This window comes from Myxine glutinosa, chromosome 5 (genome assembly GCF_964187855.1).
Source record: "Myxine glutinosa chromosome 5, kmMyxGlut1.1, whole genome shotgun sequence".
Taxonomy (NCBI): domain Eukaryota; kingdom Metazoa; phylum Chordata; class Myxini; order Myxiniformes; family Myxinidae; genus Myxine; species Myxine glutinosa.
In genome coordinates, this window is record NC_136265.1 from 41,324,891 (window position 1) to 41,349,890 (window position 25,000).

At 43.9% G+C, this 25,000-nt stretch overlaps 1 protein-coding gene across 6 annotated transcripts in view; it reads left to right on the forward strand.

Annotated features, from left to right (window-relative positions):
- The window catches only part of LOC137427633 (uncharacterized), a 143,563-nt gene that overhangs the window by 10,596 nt on the left and 107,967 nt on the right, over positions 1–25,000 (forward strand). The gene's annotated exons all lie outside the window — the stretch shown is intronic.

Here is a 25,000-nt window from a genome sequence, read left to right on the forward strand (position 1 = left end):
CGTCAGGCCTGGCCAGCCAGTTCGTGAAAAATTGGGCAGAGCTTTCCCTGGCCGACTCCACAAGAAAGATGGGATAATGGTAGCCGTAAAGAAGAAGAAGATCATGCTGTATTAGAAATTGATTTCCTTTGTAACGTGCAGCTCGGGAGACAAAACTGATATGAAGGCATCGATTGACGAGTTGCCTATTATTAATTGGTATCACGAGATACGAGGAAAAAATGTGAAGGAATCATGTCGGTTGTTCAAAATCACGATTGAAGTGTGTTTTGAAGTAGCGTTCCGAAGAGCATATCAAACCCCATGGGGAAGGCAAGGCCAAAAATGATGACTCAAAATAGAGGATCGGTGAAGAAAAAGAAAAAGCAGGGAGGAAATGCAATATACTGTTTTAAAGAGAGACTCCCGGAATTATGAGGTCAGAAATGAAGCAAGTAAATGTGTTTAGGAAGGCTTCGAAGGATGATGAATTCACAGTTGCAAAAAAAAAACCAACACTCACCTCAGAATATGCCCCTGCTCCTCTCTTGGCAATGGTTGGATGACCTAGGTGCCGTACGGATGACCCTTGGATAACGTCTGTTCTGATAACGCGTTTTTTGCAATAGCACGGACTTAATTCAAGCAACCATTCATAGCAAAATTCCAAGTGTGTGTGTGTGTGTGTGTGTGTGTGTGTGTGTGTGTGTGTGTGTGTGTGTGTGTGTGTGTGTGTGTGTGTGTGTGTGTGTGTGTGTGTGTGTGTGTGTGTGTGTGTGTGTGTGTGTGTGTGTGTGTATTTACAGTGCATTCAGAAAGTATTCAGACCCCTTCATTTTGTTACGGTGTGCAGCCTCATGCTGAAATCGTTTAAATTCTTTTTTTCCCTCATCAATCTACACTCAATACCCCATAATGACAAAGAGAAAACAGGATTTTTGAAAGTTTTGCAAATTTATTAATAAGAAAAAACTGAAATATCACATTGACATAAGTATTCAGACCCTTTGCTATGACACTTGAAATTTAGCTCAGTTGCCTCCCATTTCTCGATCATCTTTGAGATGTTTCTACACCTTGATTGGAGTCAACCTGTGGTAAATTCAATTGATTGGACATGACTTGGAAAGGCACACACCTGTCTATATAAGGTCTCACAACTGGCAATGCATATCAGAGCAAAAACCAAGCCATGAGGTCGAAGGAACTGCCTTGCAGAGCTCAGAGACAGGATTGTGTCGAGGCATTTCTACTGCATTGAAGGTTCCCAAGAGCACAGTGGCCTCCATAATTCTTAAATGCAAGAAGTTTGGAACAACCAGGACTCTTCCTAGAGCTGGCTGCCCGGCCAAACTGAGCAATCGGGGGAGAAGGGCCTTGGTAAGAGAGGTAACCAAGAACCCGATGGTCACTCTGGCTGAGCTCCAGAGATCCTGTGTGGATATGGGAGAAACTTCCAGAAGGACAACCATCACTGCAACACTCCACCGATGTGGGCTTTATGGCAGAATGGCCAGATGGAAGCCTCTCCTCAGTGAAAGACACATGAAAGCCCGCTTGGAGTTTGCAAAAAAGCACCGAAAGGACTCTCAGACTGTGAGAAACAAGATTCTGTGGTCTGATGAACCCAAGATTGAACTGTTTGGCCTCAATTCTAAGCGTCATGTCCGGAGGAAACGAGGCACCGCTCATCACCTGCCCAATACCATCCCAATGCTGAATCATGGTAGTGGCAGCATCATGCTGTGGGGGTGTTTTTCAGCAGCAGAGACTGGGGGACTGGTCAGGGTTGAGGGAACAATGAACGGAGCAAAGTGCAGAGATATCCTTAATGAAAACCTGAAACAAAGTGCTCAGGACCTCAGACTGGGCAGAAGGTTCAACTTCCAACAGGACAATGACCCTAAGCACACAGCCAAGACAACGGAGGAGTAGCTTAGGGACAACTCTGTGAAGGTCCTCGAGTGGCCCAGCCAGAGCCCTGACTTGAACCCAATCGAACATCGCTGGAGAGACCTGAAAATGGCTGTCCACCGATGGTCCCCATCCAACCTGACAGAGCTTGAGAGGATCTGCAGAGAAGAATGGCAGAAAATCCCCAAATCCAGGTGTGCAAAGCTTGTCACGTCATACCCATGAAGGCCCGAGGCTGTAATCGCTGCCAAAGGTGTGTTACGTACTCCTCCCCAAACCCCGTGTACCTCCGAGCCCCGAAAGGAGTCACGGCAGAAAGATGTGCTATTATGTGTACCAATGACCAATGGTGAAACCCCACCAATCAATCGACACCAAAACCAAATGTTGTATTAATGTCACACCATAATAACAACTTGCACAAGTACAATAAAACCTCAATTGCACAACAAAGACCATACAATTCCTATGACGGTACCACCAGTTTCTTAACTCAATAACTCACGGTACTCCACGTGAGCAAACTGCAACACCCCCAAAGTCACTGTCACGACACCAGGCCAAAGTCGATCCACGCTCCGGTGATCACAAGAAAACAGGTCGTACTGAGACCTGAACCCAGGACGGCTGACAGTCGACGCTGCAGAAGAGCCGCTTGCTGAGGTGTCGGGCCGACATCGGTCAGGCAAAAGTTCACCCAAAAGGTGACTGGGAATTCACACCTTCAGTTCACCAGGCAATGATGCTGACATGAATGATCAGCGGCTCCCAAGCGGAGAACCGTGAATTCGCAAGCGAAATCCACGACACACACGAGAACCAGGCTAAAGGCTGGTGCGAGGTGAAATGGCTGGTGCCAGGTGAAATGGCAGACGGGCCCGTAATGGAGGCGTACCGGCTCTCCCGCGATGATTCACTTTCGGAACCAACCGCAAAACCCTTCACGCAGGTTTATCTGCCACAGCGATAACGACACTGTCACAGGAATCCTTTTCCCGGGGAAGCCAATATTCGCTCGTGACCAATGTCCACCAGCGTCCGCTCGACACCTCGAAGCAGATCGGCCTTTCTTTCCCAATCTCACTTGATCCGCTCCAGCCTCTTCTTCTTCTTCATCCGGTTTCTCCCGATCCATTTCGTTTTGCTTTTGAAACACTAATTTTTACCTTTGAAGACAGTTATCTCCATTTCACACAAACTGTAACAATAATAGTATATGAAACTAAAAATGCTTCCAGTGGATGAAAACCACAAAGACGGAAGTGACGAATCCGTAACACTCCCCTCCCTCAAGAAAGAAAGATTGAACAAAGTGAAAACTTTCTTTTCATGCAAAAACCCCTCTTTAACAAACAAAAGTAAAACTCACACCCAAAACTAACAATCAACCTATGGCTGATCAACTCACGTGAGCAACAACAACTAATATTCCCCAGAAGAAAGCAACAAAACTTCCAAACAACCTACAGGAATTTTCAAAGTTAGTTCACTCTGGATAAAGCATCGGCAACAACATTGTCCCTGCCCTTTACATGCTCAATTTCCAAGTTGAACTCCTGCAAAGACAAACTCCATCTCATCAACCTCTGATGTTTATTTTTCATTTTTTGAATGAAGGTTAAGGGGTTGTGATCAGTGAAGACTTTTATAGGAAAGGTAGTTACCAGATACACCTCATAATGCTGAAGCGCGAGCAGGAGAGCAAGGGTCTCTTTTTCCACGGTGGCATAATTTGCCTGATGTTTGTTAAACTTTTTCGAATAGTAGCACACCGGGTGATCCGCGCCATCATCATCTTCCTGTAATAGAACTGCCCCAGCCCCCACATCACTTGCATCAATGGCCAACTTGAAAGGTTCTCGAAAATCCGGCGCTGCTTGCAGGAGAGCTCATTAATATCGCTTTGACGTGGGCAAAGGCAGCCTGGCATTTGTCATCCCAAACAAACTTGGTCTCTTTCCTCAGCAAATTCGTTAAAGGGGCTACCACATCAGAAAAATTCCTGCAGAACTGCCGGTACCAACCAGCCATACCCAAGAATCTCATAAGCTCCTTCTTCCCTTTTGGAACTTGGAAGCGATCAATGGCTTCTATCTTGGCTGTCACCGGTTGCACCTGACCCTGACCTACTACATGGCCGAGGAACACCACCTGGGCTTTTACAAACTCACTCTTAGATAAGTTGATGGTCAACCCTGCCTCGGTCAGTTTCTTGAAAAATGCATGAATTTGTTTAATATGATCTTCCATGGTCATGGTGTGGATGATGACATCATCCAGATAAGCCTCCACCCCCTCAAGGTCTGCAATGAGCTTATTAATCAGCCGTTGAAATGTAGCAGGCCCGTTTTTCAATCCAAAGGGAAGAACCTTGTACTGATACAACCCATTTGGTGTGACTGAAGCTGAGATTTCCTTGGCTCTATCAGTAAGAGGAATCTGCCAATACCCTTTCAGCAAGTCAAATTTAGTTACAAATTTAGCTGGGCCTATTCTATCAATACAGTCATCAATCCTCGGGATGGGACATGAGTCGGTCTTGGTCACTGCATTAACCCGTTTTAAATCCGTACAACAGCGAAAACTGCCATCGGGTTTTGTAACCAACACACATGGTGACCTCCATTCACTGCTGCTTGGTTCGATGATGTCATTCTCCAACATATACTGAACCTCCTTCCGAAGATAATCCATCTTCACAGGGTTCATCCGATAGGGGTGTTGTTTCACAGGAGTGGCCTCCCCCACCTCAATATCATGATATACCAAGTCAGTACGACCAGGTACATCTGTGAACAAATGTACAAACTCAAAAATTAGGCTGGATAGTTCTTGTTGTTCCCTCCTCAAATGACCTAATTTCTCGTCTAAATTACTCAACACTTCCGTGTTCGTCAATCTGGGACAAGCCTGGTCATCAATGTTATCAAACTTCACACCGGTCTCGACCTCTGGATTCTCTTGCACCCGACTACAGGCACGACAGGTGAGACAGGAACCATTTTTTCCACAGGCTTCTTCTCATAATATTTCTTCAGTCGGTTGACATGACACAGCTACCGCTTTTTCCGTCGGTCGGGAGTTGTCTCCACGTAATCTGTTTCATTAACCCTCCTTTCGATTGCATAGGGACCAAAATACCTAGCCTGTAGTGGCTGACCTGGAACAGGAATCAACACTAACACTCGGTCCTCAGGACTGAAATTTATTATCTGAGATTTCTTGTCATGTCTCACTTTCATTTTATCCTGTGTCACTTTCAAGTTTCCTCTCGCAACTTCACAAGGCTTTGCCAATCTGTGCCTAACCGTTGACACATACTCTATCACTGTTGACTGCGACTCCTCCTGTAGCCACTGTTCTTTCACCAATTTCAATGGTCCTCGAACTGCGTGTCCAAACACAAGTTCAAAAGGACTGAATCCCAATGACTCCTGAACAGATTCCCTCGTAGCAAACAACAATAAGGGTATTCCCTCATCCCAATCCTTGTCACATTCAAAACAATACGTTCTGATCATATTCTTCAATGTCTGGTGAAACCTTTCCAAGGCCCCTTAGCTCTCAGGATAGATAGTAAGTACTTGATCTTACTTGTTCCACTCCCAACAGGTGTACCACTTGCTGAAAAAGCGTTGACATGAAATTGGAACCCTGATCAGACTGGATGACCTTAGGTAGGCCAACCAAAGTGAAAAATTTAATCAAGGCCTTCGCAATAACTGCCGCAGTAATTTTTCTAAGAGGCACTGCTTCTGGGAACCTCGTGGAAGCGCACATGATGGTCAACAAATACTGATGTCCAGCCTTAGTTTTAGGTAAAGGGCCCACACAGTCAATAATGACACGGCTGAATGGCTCTTCAAAAGCTGGAATTGGTTTTATAGGTGCAGAAGGGACTTTCTGATTAGGTTTTCCCACCAGCTGGCAAGAATGCCAAGATTTACAGAACTCAGCCACATCACATCGCAATCCTGGCCAGAAAAAATGTACCAAAATTCTGTCATGTCTTGTTCACTCCAAGGTGCCCGGCCAAAGGTGTCTCATGTGCCAAACTCTATATCTCCTTCCGGTACAGCGGTGGCACCACAATTTGGTACTGAACTTTCCACTCATCATTTGCTGGCACCTCCGGTGGTCTCCATTTTCTCATGAGTATTTCCCCTTTCATGAAGTAACCAACAGGTATCTTCATAGCCTCTTCCTCTGTAATGGCTTTACCAATCAAACTCCGGAGCTCTGAATCTCTGTGTTGTTCTTCAACAAGTCTCTTTCGGACAAGCACCGTTTGTTCAGCCTCGTTCCCAGATGTCTCAGACGGACACTACATTTTCTCTATTGGTCCAGATGCCACCTTTTCCTTAGGTTCCTTGATGTCACTCCCTTTCCTATTACCTCTTCCAGACTTTTCCTCCAATATCTCTATGGAACCCAAATCCATATCACCTTCCTTCTCCTTCTCTTCAGAGCACTTCCTACCCATAGCACGAGTCACTGCACAGGATGGAAAGATACCCGGAATCTCCTGCTCTAACTGTGCTGTGTTATTTTCCATACTGGGCTTTTCAACCAACATCGGATTACTAGAAACTCGACCCCCGGCCAAATTATTCCCGATAATAAAAGAGATTCTCTCTACAGGAAGAGTGGCTTGTAACCCCACCGTGACCGGTCCTAACACCAAATCAGACTTCAAATGGATTACATGAAGAAGAGCTTTAACATAGCCACCAACCCCCTGTAAGAGAACACTAACCCCAGTTGCCGTCTTCTACGACAATGGCAAAATGCCCTCAAGCATTAAAGATTGATGTGCTCCTGTATCCCTCAATACCCTAACAGGTCTCTGGTTAGTTAAGTCCCCATCCAGTGACACAAACCCATCGGAAATAAAAGGTTTGTAACCTTCTTGGACAAGGTCGTTCTGTGATGTCGTAACTTTGGTACGGGAACCTTCACAAGGCACTGTCCTCCAAGGACGATTTCTCGCATTTAGTAAGGGCATTTTATGAGATATTTCACAAATCTGTTAACTAAATTGTTACGAAAAAATTTCTTCACCAATATGTTTGTAAAGGTGTGTAATAACATGTGTTAAAATGTTGAAGTTCAACTCCCGTGGGAACCCCAGAAAAAAAAGCTGTTGAATTCGGGTACCGAAAAATTATTTTCGATAATTTTTTTTTTTTTAAATCGGCCCTTAAGTAACTTATGAGGGGTCAAATAAGGGTTTCTCATGATTCTGAGTTGATTGTTAACATTTATATTTTCACTTTTACATTTACACACAAAGTAGCTTTTATTTCACATACATATATAATACTCAAGAGTTATTTCTCATTCACAATGTCAGAAGTTTCAACAGTCATTGTCTATGTCTTCTTCAGACTCAACAACATCATGACTGCAGTTTCTGCATGTAATGCCATTACAGACTCCACAGGCCGAGATGCACGTGACCCCATTCTTCTTGCAGCTGCATCGCCGGTTGCTGCAATCTCCATGACAATTACAGCTCGTGAACTGCAATAGCTCCTCAGGAGCCGTGGGGTCCAGTGTTGGAACTGGCTCATACCCATGCACACCTATTGTCCATCCATAGTCACTGGGGTTCAGAGACATGCTCTATAGAAGGATCCAGTCCCGGGTCTGCAGGTAGGCACGGAGTGAATGTTGTGCAGCTGCACCCTCTGTTGGAGGTAGAGTCTCTGGTTTGATCACCCACCCCGCTGCCCAGAGTGTGTCACCTGGAGTGAGGAGTGGCTGATCATGAGCCAGGGAGGAGGAAAGCTCAGCGAGGGGGAGAAACATGATCGCGTTCGTTCCTATGTTTCCTGTTCGTAAATGGAATAATCTTTACTTCAGTTCCTCTCAGGATCTTAGCTTTGTCGAGTGCCTTCAACTTCACCCGGGGGAAAGCTGCTGTTGTCTGTGGATCTGGCAAAGGTGGTGCCGGAGAGGTGACTTCGATCCAACCCATTGAGTGAAAGGGAGTGTTTCCGTGAATAGAGACGATGTTTAAATCTATATTGTCTCCAACAAACTGAGTGACTGCATTGTTTGTTTCCCCAACCTCCATAAAGACCACCTGATCATTACTTGACAATTCACTTTCACTGGCTGGCACTTTGGCTGTCATCACTGATTGATCCTCAAGCGCAGCATCAACCGCAACCTCATCATTGATCTGTTCATCGGTTTCCTCCACAATGGTGTCAAGAGTGCCAGAAGTATCTGGAACATCATCTCCACTCCTACTATTAAGGAAGCAGTATTTGTAGTTTTGTGTCTCCGTGTAAGACTCAGTGTATCCCAGCCGGTGGAACTTGTTGAGCATCCATTTTGACCCAAATCTATGATCAAGTTGTATGGCAAGCCCCATTTGGTGTGGCAATACTCCAGACCGAGGTCGACAGGCCTTAATAAAATTCTGCCCCCAAACGGCAACTCTTTCGTCTGTCTTGACAATCGGTCTCAAGAACATCTGAAGGCTTGCAGGAACAAGTGTCAGCTGACTATCGATGTCAGTCATACTGTGTGTGGTGGGGTATGACTTTGGACCTAAATCAATCAAGGCAATATCATTGGATATGAACTTGAGTGCCGTCTTTATGATCTGAGTCTTCTCATCTCCATGGTCAAGATTAGCATGATGCCCTCGCAGAATATTGTCGGTGCCATCTTTGAGACAGAGTACATCTGCCCTTCTTTCCTGTGTTGTGAAATACAAGGTGTCTTCGTATTTCTCTAGAAGTTTTATCTTTAGCCAATGCTTTGAATAAGAAAGGCTCTTCTCTGGTGACTGATCAAACTCCTGCAGCTTTTCATGGACTTGGTCCATGTTCATTACCCCATGCTCTAATTCTGAGTCTAACCATTCGCAGAATTCAATAAAAACTGCCTCTCGCTCCTCATCAATACTCCTCTGTCCTCTCTTCCTTTTTCCTTCCTCATCAGTCTTGGACAAACTGTCACCTCTCGCAAACATAAGTTTGCATCGCAAATGGTACAGTGTTTCTTCTGCTACCAAGTCGTTGATCCCTTCCAGGCGTCCAGTGGCTTCAGTGCCCCAGTCATCCCCGCGACTCCGTGCTGTCTTCAGCAAGCTTGCCTTCAGTGTATCTGCAGTCAAATTATCTGGCACTCTGTATTTCTTTCTAGCTTGTGCTGGATTATTTTTGTAGAGCTGGGCTGGTTGGTTGCAAAGAATGCATACATCCTTATACAGGAGGTCAACTGACTGTGATCTTCTAGAACTGCAGCCAGTTGATGAACTGAACTCACAAGTAGTGCGTCTTCTCTTCAACTTTGATGACTCTTTCTCTGCCTTTGATGCTTGAGCTGACTTCTTGGTGGTTGCAACAAAGTTGTTGTACAGATCATTTTTACACTTCTGGTGGTACCTCAGTTTTCCTTCCTTTTGAGCCTCCTTCATACGTTCCACAACAGTAACATTTTCGACAGTTTCTGCTTGTTTCAATAAAGTTGAGTATCCCTTTGGAGTTGCCTGTATGAGCCTTTCAGCTGGTGTATCCGAGCGTGCACAGATGAAGCAATTGAGCACAGGTGGAGTAACGTCTTCATCCATATTGCTAGACTCCATGTCCTGCAAAGTAGAAAATGAGATATATTTAGAAATTATTTTTCCACAAAGGAGTGTCTGTGGTGAAATATAAATGTTAACAATCAACTCAGAATCATGAAAAACCCTTATTTGACCCCTCATAAGTTACTTAAGGGCCGATTTAAAAAAATAAAAATTCTCGAAAATAATTTTTCGGTACCCGAATTCAACAGCTTTTTTTCTGGGTTTCCCACGGGAGTTGACCTTCAACATTTTAACACATGTTATTACACACCGTTACAAACATATTGGTGAAGAAATTTTTTGGTAACAATTTAGTTAACAGATTTTCATATGTTTCCCTTACTAATTGGCCAACGCATTCGGAGTTGCACTAGCCTGACCCCGATCCTGATTTTTCCTTTTCAGGGTGTAACATTGGGACATCAAATGCCCAGGTTTCTTTCAAAAAGCGCAAGTAGGCCCGGAGGAAAAACTCGGGGTCTGCCTCGGGCCCCCCGGAAGATAGGTCTGCCTTGGAACTGCAGTCTTCTGATCCCTAAAAGTTGCGGTGTCAGATTTTTCCCCACAGTCCTCTCTAGGCCGCCTCCATGAAAATTTGTTCTCCGAACCTGATTTACTGTAACTCCCCTGGCTAACTCTAAGCGGGAAGTTAGGTTTGTGGAACCCCATCCGGTGTGTCAAGGCATAGTCATTTGCCACTGTTGCTGCCTCATACAACTCCGGTACCTTTTTTTCATCCAGATGCACTTTAATGTCCACGTGGACACACTGTTTGAATTCCTCCACCAAGATCAATTGTCGTAAACGGTTGAAGTCTTTCCCAATCTCCTTCGAGTCACACCACCGATTAAACATAGTTTACTTCATTCTGGCAAACTCCACATGGGTCTCACTCTCCCTCTTCCTGACATTCCTAAATTTTTGTCGGTAAGCTTCAGGGACCAATTCATAGGCTTTGAGAATGGCTTTCTTCACTATCTCATAATCTGCACATTGGTCAATCGGTAAAGCCGAATAGATAACTTGAGCTTTACCCACCAGAACACTTTGTACGAACATAGTCCAGGACCTCACAGGCCATTTTAACATTTGAGCCACCTTCTCAAAGTGTAAAAAGAACTTGGCTACCTGCTTTTCATTGAAGTATGGACCCAGCCTCACATGCCTACGAACATCCCAAGAGTTCTGACTGGCTGTCGAACTAGCCGGCATGGATACTACTTCTCTCCGTTCCCCCAGTAATTCAAACTCCTTGAGTTTAAGTTCCCTCTGATATTCCATGTCCCGTTCCTTTCACTCCCTTTCGGCTCTCCTTTCCTCTGCTCTTTCCTCTGCTCTTCTCTCCTCGAGTTCCTTTTCTGCTTTCCTTTCCTCTGCTCTTTCCTCGGCTCTTCTCTCCTCGAGTTCTCGTTCCTGTGCTGCTCTTTCCTTTTTGGCTCTCTTTTCCTCTGCTCTTTCCTCTGCTCTTTCCTCTGCTCTTTCCTTTTCTGCTTTCCATTCCAACTCTTTTAACCTTTCCTGGCTCTGCAGTTGCATCTCCATTTTCCGGAGCTCCAGATTTCCTTTTTCCTCTGGTAACCAATCCAAGGCTACCTCTTCCCATGTTCCTTGTCCCACTAGAGATTCTACCACCAATGTCTGAATCTCAGCTTTCTTCATACTAACTCGGACCTCCAAGTTGCAATATTTGGCCAATATCATGAGTTCCGATCTTTTCAACGCTTGGAACTATGCCTCGTTAGGAGACGTTGCAAACCTTTCTACGTCAAACACCATGGTGACTATTAGTTTGCACCTGTCAACCTTCACACAAAAAATTCCAAATTTTCAGAAATACAAATTTGGGAATGTTAGAAAATTCCAAATTTGGGAATTTTGGGAATGTTCGGGAATTCTATCCCGGACGAGCGCCCAATTTCTGTTACGTGCTCCTCCCCAAACCCCGGTCACGGTGTACCTCCGAGCCCCGAAAGGAGTCACGGCAGAAAGATGTGCTATTATGTGTGCCAATGACCAATGGTGAAACCACACCAATCAATCGATACCAAAACCAAGTGTTGTATTAATATCACACAATAATAACAACTTGCACAAGTACAATAAAACCTCAATTGCACAACAAACACCATATAATTCCTATGATGGTACCACCAGTTTCTGAACTCAATAACTCACGGTACTCCACGTGAGCGAACTGTAACACCCCCAAAGTCACTGTCACGACATCAGGCCAAAGTTGATCCACGCTCCGGTGATCACAAGAAAACAGGTCGTACTGAGACCTGAACCCAGGACGGCTGACAGTCGACACTGCAGAAGAGCCGCTTGGTGAGGTGTCGGGCCGACGTCGGTCAGGCAAAAGTTCACCCAAAAGACGACTGGGAATTCACACCTTCAGTTCACCAGGCAATGACGCTGACATTAACGATCAACGGCTCCCAAGCGGAGAACCGCGAATTCCCAAGCGAAATCCACGACACACACGAGCACCAGGCTAACGGCTGGTGCGAGGTGAAATGGCGGACGGGCCCGTAATGGAGGCGTACCGGCTCTCCCGCGATGATTCACTTTCGGAACCAACTGCAAAATCCGTCACGCAGGTTTATCTGCCACAGCGATAACGACACTGTCACAGGAATCCCTTTCCCGGGGAAACCAATATTCGCTCGTGACCAACGTCCACCAGCGTCCACTCGACACCTCGAAGCAGATCAGCCTTTCTTTCCCGATCTCACCTGATCTGCTCCAGCCTCTTCTTCTTCTTCTTCTTCTTCCGGTTTCTCCCGATCCATTTCGTTTTTCTTTTGAAACACTAATTTTTACCTTTGAAGACAGTTATCTCCATTTCACACTCAAACTGTAACAATAATAGTATATGAAACTAAAAATGCATCCAGTGGATGAAAACCACAAAGACGGAAGTGACGAATCCGTTACAGGTGCTTCAACTAAGTACTGAGTTAAGGGTCTGAATGCTTATGTCAATGTGATATTTCAGTTTTTTCTTTTTAATAAGTTTGCAAAACTTTCTAAAATCCTGTTTTCTCTTTTAGTCAGGTTCACTATGTTTTTACGTTCAAAATTTTGGTAGATTAGCAAAACTATACATTTTTGGAATATTCAGAGCATGAGGAATCCAAAAATTAATGTTTACATTTGCGTAGACACCTTTGCAAAAATGACACTCAGGACAGTGATGAAGATCTGTAAAAGCATATTCCTGAACTGTATAGACCTCGTAGATCCTGTGTATAGGACTTATAGTTCAATCTGATACTACCTATAACTTCCTATAACAACCTATAACTTCAAAGGACTTGCAATATCATGTATCCTTTCACTCACTCACCGCAGGCAGGTTGGTGGTCTTTCCGTTTTCTACCGACTCCTCTCTGGCCTTGCCCCCCCCAGCCCTCTCTGGGCTCTGTCCCCCAAATATTCCTACAGGTCGCACAAGATCTGCCTGCAACCCTCTTATGGTTAAACTGCCAAAATCAAGACTTTCTGCTCACCTTCACTCCTTCATTCCTCTTTTCTCCCGCCTCTGGAACAAACTCCCTCACTCTCTTCAATCCCACTGCACCCTCCAGGTCTTTAAAACAGCTGTTCACCACCATCTCTTATCCTCCCCCATCCAAAACCTTGATCTTTTCTACCCCCGCTAATTTCGGTCCCCTTGTGTTTTATACCTCTCCCCCCCGCCCTCCCCCTCCCACGCCTCCTGCCCCCAAGCCCTCTCCCTCCCACACTTCTCCCTGCTCTCAAATGTTGTGGTTGTGTGCTTCCCCTTCTCTCCCCATCTTGTCTTCCGCTCCCTCTTTTTGTGTGTTTTGTTTGTCTGGTTGATTTGTTTGTGAAATAAATGTTAGCTCTTTCACGAGCCTCGATTCAGTATACAAAAAAAAATAAAAATACAGTTATATCACAAATATAAAGACAATGGTTTTCAATTACCTTTGCTTGTTGCTTTTCTATAATCCTGAGCACTATTTTGAGGCCTTTATTGGATTCATTGACCCAGAAAACATAGGATTAGCATATTTAATTAAGTCTCTAGGTTGAATAGAAGCCGAGATCGCGCAAAATATGTATTTTATGGTGGCCATTTTCAAAATCCAAAATGGCGGCCATGCAGGTGTCTGTGCAAATGCCAACATTGATTTTCAGATTCTCCATGCTCTGAAGATTCCAAAAATGTACAGGTTTGCTAATCCCAAAATTTTGAAAGAAATTATATTTGTTAACATAGTGAACCTGACTATCTTCATCACTGTCCTGAGTGTCATTTTCGCAAAGGTGTCTACACAAATGTAAACATTAATTTTTGGATTCCTCATGCTCTGAATATTCCAAAAATGTATAGTTTTGCTAATCTACCAAAATTTTGAACGAAATTATATTTGTTAACATAGTGAACCTGACTTTGTCATTATGGGGTATTGAGTGTAGATTGATGAGGGAAAAAATGAATTTAAACGATTTCAGCATAAGGCTGCAACATAACAAAATGTGAAAAAAGTGAAGGGGTCTGAATACTTTCTGAATGCACTGTATATATATATAATTTTTATTGAAGCAAAATTCATAAAAGTCATAGCAACTTTTAAGGCCTATTTCCTCTGTCGATCCTTCTCCAGGCTTGTCAGGGAATGTGATGCAGATGATGAGCTTAACATCAAGACATTCTGGCACCAGTTTAACATCAAGATGGCAATTGATGTCGCCGGCGATGCCTGGGATGAAGTCACTTATCCGTGCATCAATGGAGCGTGGAGTAAACTCTGGCCTGAGGCAGTGATTGAGTTCATAGGTTTCACGGAGGTTGAAGTCAGTGAAGCATGGCAACTGATTGTGGACATGGCCCAGCAAGTGGGATTTGAGGAGGTCGACGAAGATTATGCTGAGGATTTGGTTCTCTCCTACAGGGAGGAGCTGAGAAACGAAGATCTGCCTCTGGAGGAGGAGCACGTCCGAGTGGACTCAGAATCAAATCCTGAGGAGGTTGAGCCTGTTAAAACTCTCACGACGAAGGTCATAGCAAAAGGGTTCAAGTTGGTCGATGAAGGCCATCTTCGATGAACATGATCCCGACTGCATGAGAAATTCCAAGTTGTGGAGGGGGATGGAGAATTTCCTGAAATGTTACAAGGAGGTCTACAAATAGAAAAGGAAGGCAGCCACTCAAGTCTCCATCATGAAGTTTTTCAAAAAATCCAATCCCAAGCGAATCAGTCTCCACTTCATCTTCTGAGCCTTAAACCTTAACTGCACAGCTGGCCACACCTGAATAAGCCTGCCACAAGGAATATGTACTGTACCCAGCCCCAATCATGGTAACACTTATTAAAAAGTAATTTATTTTCATGTTTCTATTTGTTACATGTTATATTTATGCATCGTTTGCTGCTTTTTGAGGTTTTTATGTCAGACTTCAACCTTAAAAGGTTGAAATCTTCCCCATTGGGAACATAACCCCGATTTTTACATGTTAAATATTGCCCGTATAACACGTTTACGGATAACATGGCATTTTGTGGGAACGCATCACCTGCGTTATACAAGGGCCTCCTGTATATAACTTGAGGTCAGGGCTGTCTCTGGATGTATACCCTGGCTTTCCTTCTTCCTCACGTCTCTTGTTTCTCCGAGTCTCCATCTATTTTGTCCCTCAACGCTGCTGTTGGTGCGTTTTGCCTCCTCCTCTGCTGTTCTTTTTTCATTATCTTATGTCACGATCAATTCTGTTCTTGCTTCTCCACGAGCCTCAATACCATCTACAAATGGTGAAGTAAGCTGCTATGGGGGTGGAGTATCCACAGCTAGATTGTGGTAAGAATAATATGGTCCATATGCTTGCGTAGCTTGTATTACTCTTGTAATAGTGAAAATGTCAGAGTAAGTGTTACGTGTTACCTCCCCAAACCCCGGTTACGGTGTACCTCAGAGTCTGGAGCGGGAACACGGCAGAAAGATTTGTTATTTTGCGTTTTCTAACAAACCATGGTAAAACCACACCAATGCAATTGTAGAACAAAACAAGTAATTGTATTCATACACATACACAATAATCATACACACATAGAACTCTCACATACACAATAATAACACTATTAAAGAAAGTACAATGAAAATGTCACTTGCATCAAATGAACATTACATATGATGGTACCATCATTCTCTAATGCTCCCAAAGCAAGGAACTCACGATACGCCAAACGTGAGTTGGATGTAACATTCCCCAAAGTCCGTGCACGGATCTCCACGCTGGTTGAAGATCGAGGTCGTGCAGAACGGCAAATCAATAGGCAGGTATTGGCGTGACTGTGGATGAGGAGTTACGAGGTGAGAGGTCGATATGGGAATTGAGCTGATAGGTAAAGCAACGACAATCAACACGATGAGGTCGATATGGAAATCCCAACGGCAAAACAAAATGCACCAAGCGGACAGCCTCTTCCTCTTCGAGGATAAAATGATGTATCGGCCCGTAATGGAGGCGCTTGATTTCTCCAACGATGACTCACATTTGGTGATAAAATCTGAGACGCAGGTTTATTTGCACTCAATATATGACGATGTCGCGGACAATCCCTTTCACGGGAAGCCTCAACTCCTTCGCGACCAATATCAAAAAAGTCCGCTCGCAGCCTCGACGCAATTCATGCCTGTATCTCTCTCCTGGCCGTTCTCCTCCTCCTCCACCTTCCGGTTCTTTGCCGCGTTGTCCTTTTTCCTCCACAAACATTTATTTTTACCTTTTACTAAAGTCATCTCCATTTCACACAAAAATCTTAACAACAAAATTACCTGATACTAAAATCCTACAAGTATATAATAACAACAAAGGCAGAAGTGACGGATCCGTAACAGTAAGTCGAATATTGTAAAAACGCACTGAGGAGGCAGTGATTGTTAACTTAAAGATGGTGTAGGGTAAGTCTCTTGTGTAAACCATCCTGTAAATCAGGCAAGGTTGTGTGAGGTCTCGTGGCATCAGGCATTTAACACCAAAGGAACACTGGAGCGCTTTCGGAGGAACATCCATGTTATGAAAATGATTTGGGGGTTAATGAGGTGGTGTTTATATTTATGATAAAAGATTTGGGCAGTTGGGTTAACACATTGTAAAAGTAAGTCACATCTAACTTTTCTTTAAAAAAATAGTTGTGTTCCTTACCAAATAGTTTACAAGGAAGCATCCCAAAATGAAAAGCCCGTCTGCATCCACTTTGTACATGAACTACACCATGGAAACAGCTAAAAAAAATAACAGTACTGGAACGGCCCTCGATAGAGTGCATACCTCCGCCAGGCTGAACAGCTTATGTTTTGTATCCCACTGATAGGCCGGATCTGAACCAAAATTGAATTGGCTTGTTCTTGTCATCCAACCAACTCATCCACTTAGTTTTGTCATCATCTGTCCACGACTTTTTGAAATACCATGTTATATATTACTTTTCACCTGATCTCTCAATGGTGAAGAATCACTTAAAAATTAAATAGTGATCCTATTGGTTCACAAGTTATCAAACAGAGTGACCACTATATTCCTCATGTGTGTGCGTCTGTCTGTGTGTGTGTGTGTGTCTGTCTGTCCGCAGCATAACTACCCGATGATATCATCCGATCTTGATGAAACTTGGGTGGGAGGTTGATATCATGATCTAGTTGTGTCCTGCATAGAGTGGGCGTATTGCGCCCATTGTGGGCGTAGCCACGCCCGAAAATGGTCTTTTTCGGGGGTAATCGATTTCAAGCGACATCTTCTCCGAGGGGTTTGGTGGAATCTGACAGGGGTTTCGATATTTGGTTTGGCCAATGTCATGTGTCTAGCCCCACGGAGCTCGATGTTTCATTTTCGCCCCAAGGTCAAGGTCACAAGGTCACAAAATTTAGAAAAGTCGATTTTTGATGGTTTTATTACATTGTTCGCTTCCTCATAGGGTGAAATGTCGTACATGATCTTATATTATCACATACATCATGAAATACAAGTTTTCCAACAAATTTCAGAATCTTCGACTTTTGACCTTTGAAGGTCACAAAGGTCAAATTTTCAAAGTTGTCGGAATCGAACCGAATTTTCGGTATTGTGTCGCTAACTAGTTTCATAACAGATAATACATTCCTATTTATATATTTTCAATGTCGGTTTTGACCTTTGTCATTGAATATCGCTCGCTCGTGAACCATCGTCATCTCCTGACTTGTTATATTCCGAATTCATATTCAGATCTTCACTGAAATTGAATCAATTCGGTCTGATCACACACTCAACCAGTCCACCAAGTTTCATCCAAATCCATCCATAACTGAAATGTCGTGCTATGTATCAGTTTTAGCCCTATCACTTAATGGTGAAGAATCACTTTAACATTCTCTGATTTGGATCCAGATTTGAATCTTCACCAAAATTGAGTCAGGTCTTCCTTGTCACACACCCAATCTCTCCACCAAGTTTCATCCGAATCCGTCCACAACTTTTTGAGATATCTTTTTCACAGCCAAACAGACAGGGGTGCAAACATAACCTCCATCCACCTTTGGTGGTGGAGGTAAAAATGTATTAATTAGTGTTCTCCATATTCTCATTATAAAGATTTGTTGAAAATTTTAGGACAAAATTTCAAGTGGTTAAAAAAGGTTTTGGCCTGGACAGACGGACGTATAAACAAGCAGTCCTAGACCGGTACTTGCAAAACCAGTTATTTTTTTTTTTTCGTTTTTTTTTTTTGTGTGTATACAGGATTGAGGCTCGTGTAAGAGCTAACATTGATCACATAAAACAAACTGACACATAAAACATAAGATAAAGGGAGTGGGAGACGAGATGGAGAGAGACAAGGAAGCACAAAAGTACAACAGCAGAGAACAGGGACATCGGGAGATCTGTGGGAAGGAGAGGGCTTGGGGGTAGGGAGGGGGTGGGAGAGGTAGAAAACACATGTACACTGCTAGGACTTCCAGGGAAGAAGTCTGTATTTCAAAAAAGTGGATCTGGGGTGAATTAGCGGGGGTAGAAAAGATCAAGGTTTTGGATGGGGGAAGATAAGAGATGGTGGTGAACATCTGTTTTAAAGACCTGGAGGGAGGAGTGGGATTGAAGAGAGTGAGGGAGTTTGTTCCAGAGGCGGGAGAAAAGAGGAATGAAGGAGTGAAGGTGAGCAGAGAGTTTTGATTTTGTCAGTTTCCCCAGAAGAGGGTTGCAGGCAGATCTTGTGCGACCTGTAGGAATATTTGGGGGACAGAGCACAGAGAGAGCTAGGGGAGCAAGGCCGGAGAGGAGTTGGTAGAAGACAGAAAGACCACCAACCTGCCTGCGGTGAGTGAGTGAAAGGCCCTTGGAGTTGGCTTCATCGTGGGAGATTCCAATGATTCTAAAAGCTTTGAGGGGAGCTTTCAGATATGCAGACAGGAAGATTTAGCGGGGTAATCATGGGTGGGAGGTTGAGATACTGTGTTCCACTGACCACTGTCACTGTGTATATTCTGTGTATATTCTGTGTATATTCAGAATATTCTGTGTATATTCTGTGTATATTCTGTGTATATTCAGTGTATATTCTGTTTATATTGACCACTGTGTATATTCAGTCTGTGTATATTCATCTGTGTATATTCATGTGTGTATATTCATTCAGTCTGTGTAGTCTGTGTATATCCAGACAGTCTGTGTATATTCAGATACACAGACAGATATCCAATGAACAGATACCTAGACAGACACACAGACAGACACACACAGACAGACAGACCCACACAGACAGACACACACACAGACAGACCGACAGACACACCGACAGACAGACACACCGACAGACAGACACACCGACAGACAGACACACCGACAGACAGACACACCGACATACAGACACACCGACAGACAGACACACCGACACAGACAGACAGACACAGATACAGACAGACACAGATACAGACAGACAGATACAGACAGACAGATACAGACAGACAGATACAGACTGACACACCGACAGACACACCGACAGACAGACACACCAACAGACACACACCGACAGACAGACACACACACACACACACACACACACACACAGAGACAGACAGACAGACACAGACAGACAGACACAGACAGACAGACACAGACAGACACAGACAGACAGACACAGACACACAGACAGACAGACAGACAGGCAGACACGCACACAGGCAGACACGCACACAGACACGCACACAGATACGCACACTGAAGTAAATGCAAAACCTCATCTCCCTCTTCTGGGGCGGACCTGCTAACTAGATCTACCTTGCAAATCCAGTAACTAAATAGTTCATCGAACCCCTTACCTCACGCAGTCTTGAGAAAACGGACAAGCGTGGGGACTTTTCAACTCTTGCTTTGTGTTTCCGACCACAATCTATATTTCCTACGAGCCGCCTTTTTGTCAGAATCTCGATATTCCCCATCACTGAAGAGTACGAGCGGCAAATTTGATTGATCGAGATGGCATAAAATGGCGTAATATTTTGTCCAAGTACTTTTTTTGGCCTTGCGTATTTTCTGCGTGATCGGGACCAGATTCCGTAGAATTTGCCAAATTCAGAGCCCAAGTAATGCTAAACTGCATGTTCATGTTCCGATTTGTGGTCTACAGTGTTCAAAATATATAACTCAATTAATTGAACCAGTTTGATTTTAAAAACCACCTTTAGAGGCCATTTTTCCCCGCAAGCGGGGGTTGGCCTTTTTCGGGAACCGTGGTTGTTGTTGTTTTTTTGGTCCCCTTTTTGAAGCAATGTTTTACGGCCGGATGCCCTTCCTGACGCCAACCCTTTTTGCCGCCTTTAACGACAAACAGGGAATTACCAGTGAACTGGTACTCAATTAGCCGACCTCGGAAGGATGACAGGCTGAGTCAACCCCCCTGGCGTTAATTCAGCGATCGACCGGGATTCGAACCCAGGATCCTAGGATCCTAAGCCGGCACCCTAGTTTGATTATTAAAATTAACTAGAACTGCCACTTTAAAACTGCTGGCAGTGATGACCGGTTTACTCACACCCACTTTTGATGCAACCCCACTGTTGATACAACCCCACTTTTCATACAACCCCACTTGTGATACAACCCCACTTTCATTGGACATGCTTTGACACAACCCCGACACACACACACACACACACACACACACACACACACACACACACACACACACACACACACACACACATCCCCCCTACCCCCTCCCACACACACACCCACACCCCTCCCCCCACACGCACACCCCTCCAAACACACACACACACCCACACACACACCCACACGCACACATCCCTCCCCCCACACACACACACACATCCCCCCTACACACACACACACACACACACACACATGCACACACACATACACACATCCCCCCTACCCCCACCCACACCCCTCCCCCCAAACACACACACACACACAACCAACCCCCCCCCCCCCCACCTACACACACACACACATCCCTCCACCCCCACACACACACACACATCCCCCCTACACACACACATGCTTATTTTTCAAGATATGCAGGTTGCAAGGTCAGACATATATATGGTGGCGGCCATCTTGGATTTGGCGACCCAATTTTCGATAGCGTTCTTCCTTGTGCCTAGATACACCCACACACCAAATTAGAAGTTGCTACTTCGCTTATTTTTCAAGATATGCAGGTTGCAAGGTCAGACATATATATGGTGGCGGCCATCTTGGATTTTGACGTGGCGACCCAATTTTCGATAGCGTTCTTCCTTGTGCCTAGATACACCCACACACCAAATTAGAAGTTGCTACTTCGCTTATTTTTCAAGATATGCAGGTTGCAAGGTTCAGACATACATGGTGGCGGCCATCTTGGATTTTGACGTGGCGACCCAATTTTCAATAGCTGGCGCATGCGCAGATGGGTTGCACTGCAATGCCACTGAAAAGTGGCTGAGAAAACCGCGCATGCGCAGATCGCGGACATGATTCATTTCGATTTCCATCTTTATTTAATTTCCGAAAAGACGTCTGCATTCGAAAATCGCGTGATGACGTCACGACGTAAATGCATTTCTTCATATAACTTCAAATCGGCTGGATGGATTTTGACGAAATAAACGGCATCGTGTAGGGCATTTATTTGCGCAAATTTGAGGACCAATTGCGACCATGACAGCCATTTCCTTCTCGCACAGCACCAAACATTCGAATGCGTCAATCCCGTCAACCCTGCGCATGCGCAGGTGGTGCGACTAAGCACTTAAACGCTGAAAAAATCGCGCATGCGCAAATGGTAGCGCTGGAGCGCAAGGTCACATGTGCACGCTTACGTAATATGTGGATGGATGTTTGCGTATGTGCAAATGGGCCACTGTATGTTCGTGTATTACGTACGCGCTGTGATGGGCGGGGCGTATGGTGTTCATGAAATGGTCAAATGCGGAAGTGCTGGAAGCAGTTGCGATGGTGTCGCACGATCTCTTCTCGCGGTCCACAAGATTATCACAGAGAGGTGCAGCTTCCAGCGTTTCTAGATCTGATCCAGGCCTATCCAACGAGACCAGTCCCAGCATTCTAGGCCCAATGGTTGTCTCAGACGGACCCGACAACGGACGTGTTTGTTTTAACTCGAGCCGATTCGATCAGAGACGTGCTGGCGAACATAACCAGTCATATATTTTGAACGCGTGGCTCGATTTTTACAAAATAAACTTTTTCTTGCAGGGCTTAACCGTGCGCGTCCTGGAAGTGAATCTTCTTCTTCAGTCCTCATTACTTTCAGTGAAATACGATCGAGTTAAAAATAGTCAGAATTTGAGCAAATCTGTTTCATTCGTTTGTTAATATGCCTCATCTATTGACAAATCTGCAATTATAATTTTTTTTTAGGTTGAAATGACCGCGGGAGATCGCGTTATAATGATGACGTCCTGGATGGACATCTTCTTCTTCAGTCCCTCATTACTTTCAGTGAAATACGATCGAGTTAAAAATAGTCAGAATTTGAGCAAATCTGTTTCATTCGTTTGTTAATATGCCTCATCTATTGACAAATCTGCAATTATAATTTTTTTTGCGGTTCAAATGACCGCGGGAGATCGCGTTATCGTGACCACGTTCTGGAAAGACAAAATGGTGTGTCTCTTCTTCTTTCAACAATAAAGACATAGCTTCGCGACCGTACATCCAATCATCTTGAAATTTTGCACACTTGTTACTCTTCATGACCTCTACTACAGTATGAAGTTTCACGTCGATCAATAAAGCGATTCAAGAGATATCCATTTAAAAAAATATATTTTCGTTTAATTAACGATATCTGCCAAACCACGTGACCTATCGCAAATTCTAAAATGACATTTTAGTAGACTGACATGCTGAACAGATCTGTGAATTTTCTCCTCGATTGGATCAAAAATGAGGGAGGAGCTAGGTTTTAAAGGTTCATGCTTAAAAACGTCATAACTCTGAAACCATGTGTCGGATGATGTCGTGCTCGCTGACTTTTTTGTTCGTCATGAGTATGCGATTCGGCTTGCAAAGTTTGGCCTCGATCTGTTCAGCCGTTGCAGAGAAAAAGCGGTTTTCGTGTTTTCACGAAAAACAATATGGCTGCCGAACCACGTGACCTACGACGTCATATTTACCATTAAAATATTCTACAGATCGAGTCCCTCCTATGGTGAAAATTTTATCTCAATCGGCCCTATTATTGCAGAGAAAATGTTTTTTAAAGGAAATTAAAACTTAAAATGGCAATAGCACTCACTGTGAGACGTGGCCTGGCAGGACAAAATGGTGTGTCTCTTCTTCTTTCAACAATAAAGACTTATAGCTTCGCGACCGTACATCCAATCATCTTGAAATTTTGCACAATTGTTACTCTTCATGACTTCTACTACAGCATGAAGTTTCACGTCGATCAATAAAGCGATTCAAGACATATCCATTAAAAAAAAATTCGTTTAATTAACGATATCTGCCAAACCACGTGACCTATCGCAAATTCTAAAATGAAATTTTAGTAGACTGACATGCTGAACAGATCTGTGAATTTTCTCCTCGATTGGATCAAAAATGAGGGAGGAGCTAGGTTTTAAAGGTTCATGCTTAAAAACGTCATAACTCTGAAACCATTTGTCGGATGATGTCGTGCTCGCTGACTTTTTTGTTCGTCATGAGTATGCGATGCCGCTTGCAAAGTTTGGCCTCGATCTGTTCAGCCGTTGCAGAGAAAAAGGGATTTTCGTGTTTTCACGAAAAACAAGATGGCGGCCGAACCACGTGACCTGCGACGTCATAATTACCATTAAAATATTCTACAGACCGAGTCCCTCCTATGGTGAAAATTTTATCTCAATCGGCCCTATTATTGCAGAGAAAATGTTTTTTAAAGGAAATTAAAACTTAAAATGGCAATAGCACTCACGGTGAGACGTGGCCTGGCAGGACAAAATGGTGTGTTTCTTCTTCTTTCAACAATAAAGACTTATAGCTTCGCGACCGTACATCCAATCATCTTGAAATTTTGCACACTTGTTACTCTTCATGACTTCTACTACAGCATGAAGTTTCACGTCGATCAATAAAGCGATTCAAGAGATATCCATTAAAAAAAAAAATTCGTTTAATTAACGATATCTGCCAAACCACGTGACCTATCGCAAATTCTAAAATGACATTTTAGTAGACTGACATGCTGAACAGATCTGTGAATTTTCTCCTCGATTGGATCAAAAATGAGGGAGGAGCTAGGTTTTAAAGGTTCATGCTTAAAAACGTCATAACTCTGAAACCATGTGTCGGATGATGTCTTGCTCGCTGACTTTTTTGTTCGTCATGGGTATGCGATTCGGCTTGCAAAGTTTGGCCTCGATCTGTTCAGCCATTGCAGAGAAAAAGGGATTTTCGTGTTTTCACGACAAACAAGATGGCGGCCGGACCACGTGACCTGCGACGTCATAATTACCATTAAAATATTCTACAGACCGAGTCCCTCCTATGGTGAAAATTTTATCTCAATCGGCCCTATTATTGCAGAGAAAATGTTTTTTTAAGGAAATTAAAACTGAAAATGGCAATCGCACTGATGTCGGATGATGTCGTGGCCTGGGAGGACAAAATGGTGTGTTTATTCTTCTTTCAACAATAAAGACTTTAGCTTCGCGACCGTACATCCAGTCATCTTGAAATTTTGCACACTTGTTCCACCCGATAAGAGCTACATTGCATTAAAAATTCAAGTCGATCCATGCAGCGGTTCAAGTTACAAGCTTTTTAAAATTTAACTTCCATTATTTATTGCGGCCAAACCATGTGACTTATCAAAACATCTCAAGTAACGATGAAACATCCCCCCCATGTGGAACATTTGTGTAAAGTTTCCACTCGATATCTCCACAAATTATGGAGGTGATTCCATTTCTAGTTTGAAATTTGAAAACGTCATAACTCTGAAACCATGTGTCGGATGACGTCGTGCTCGTTGACTTTTTTGTTCGTCATGGGTATCCGAA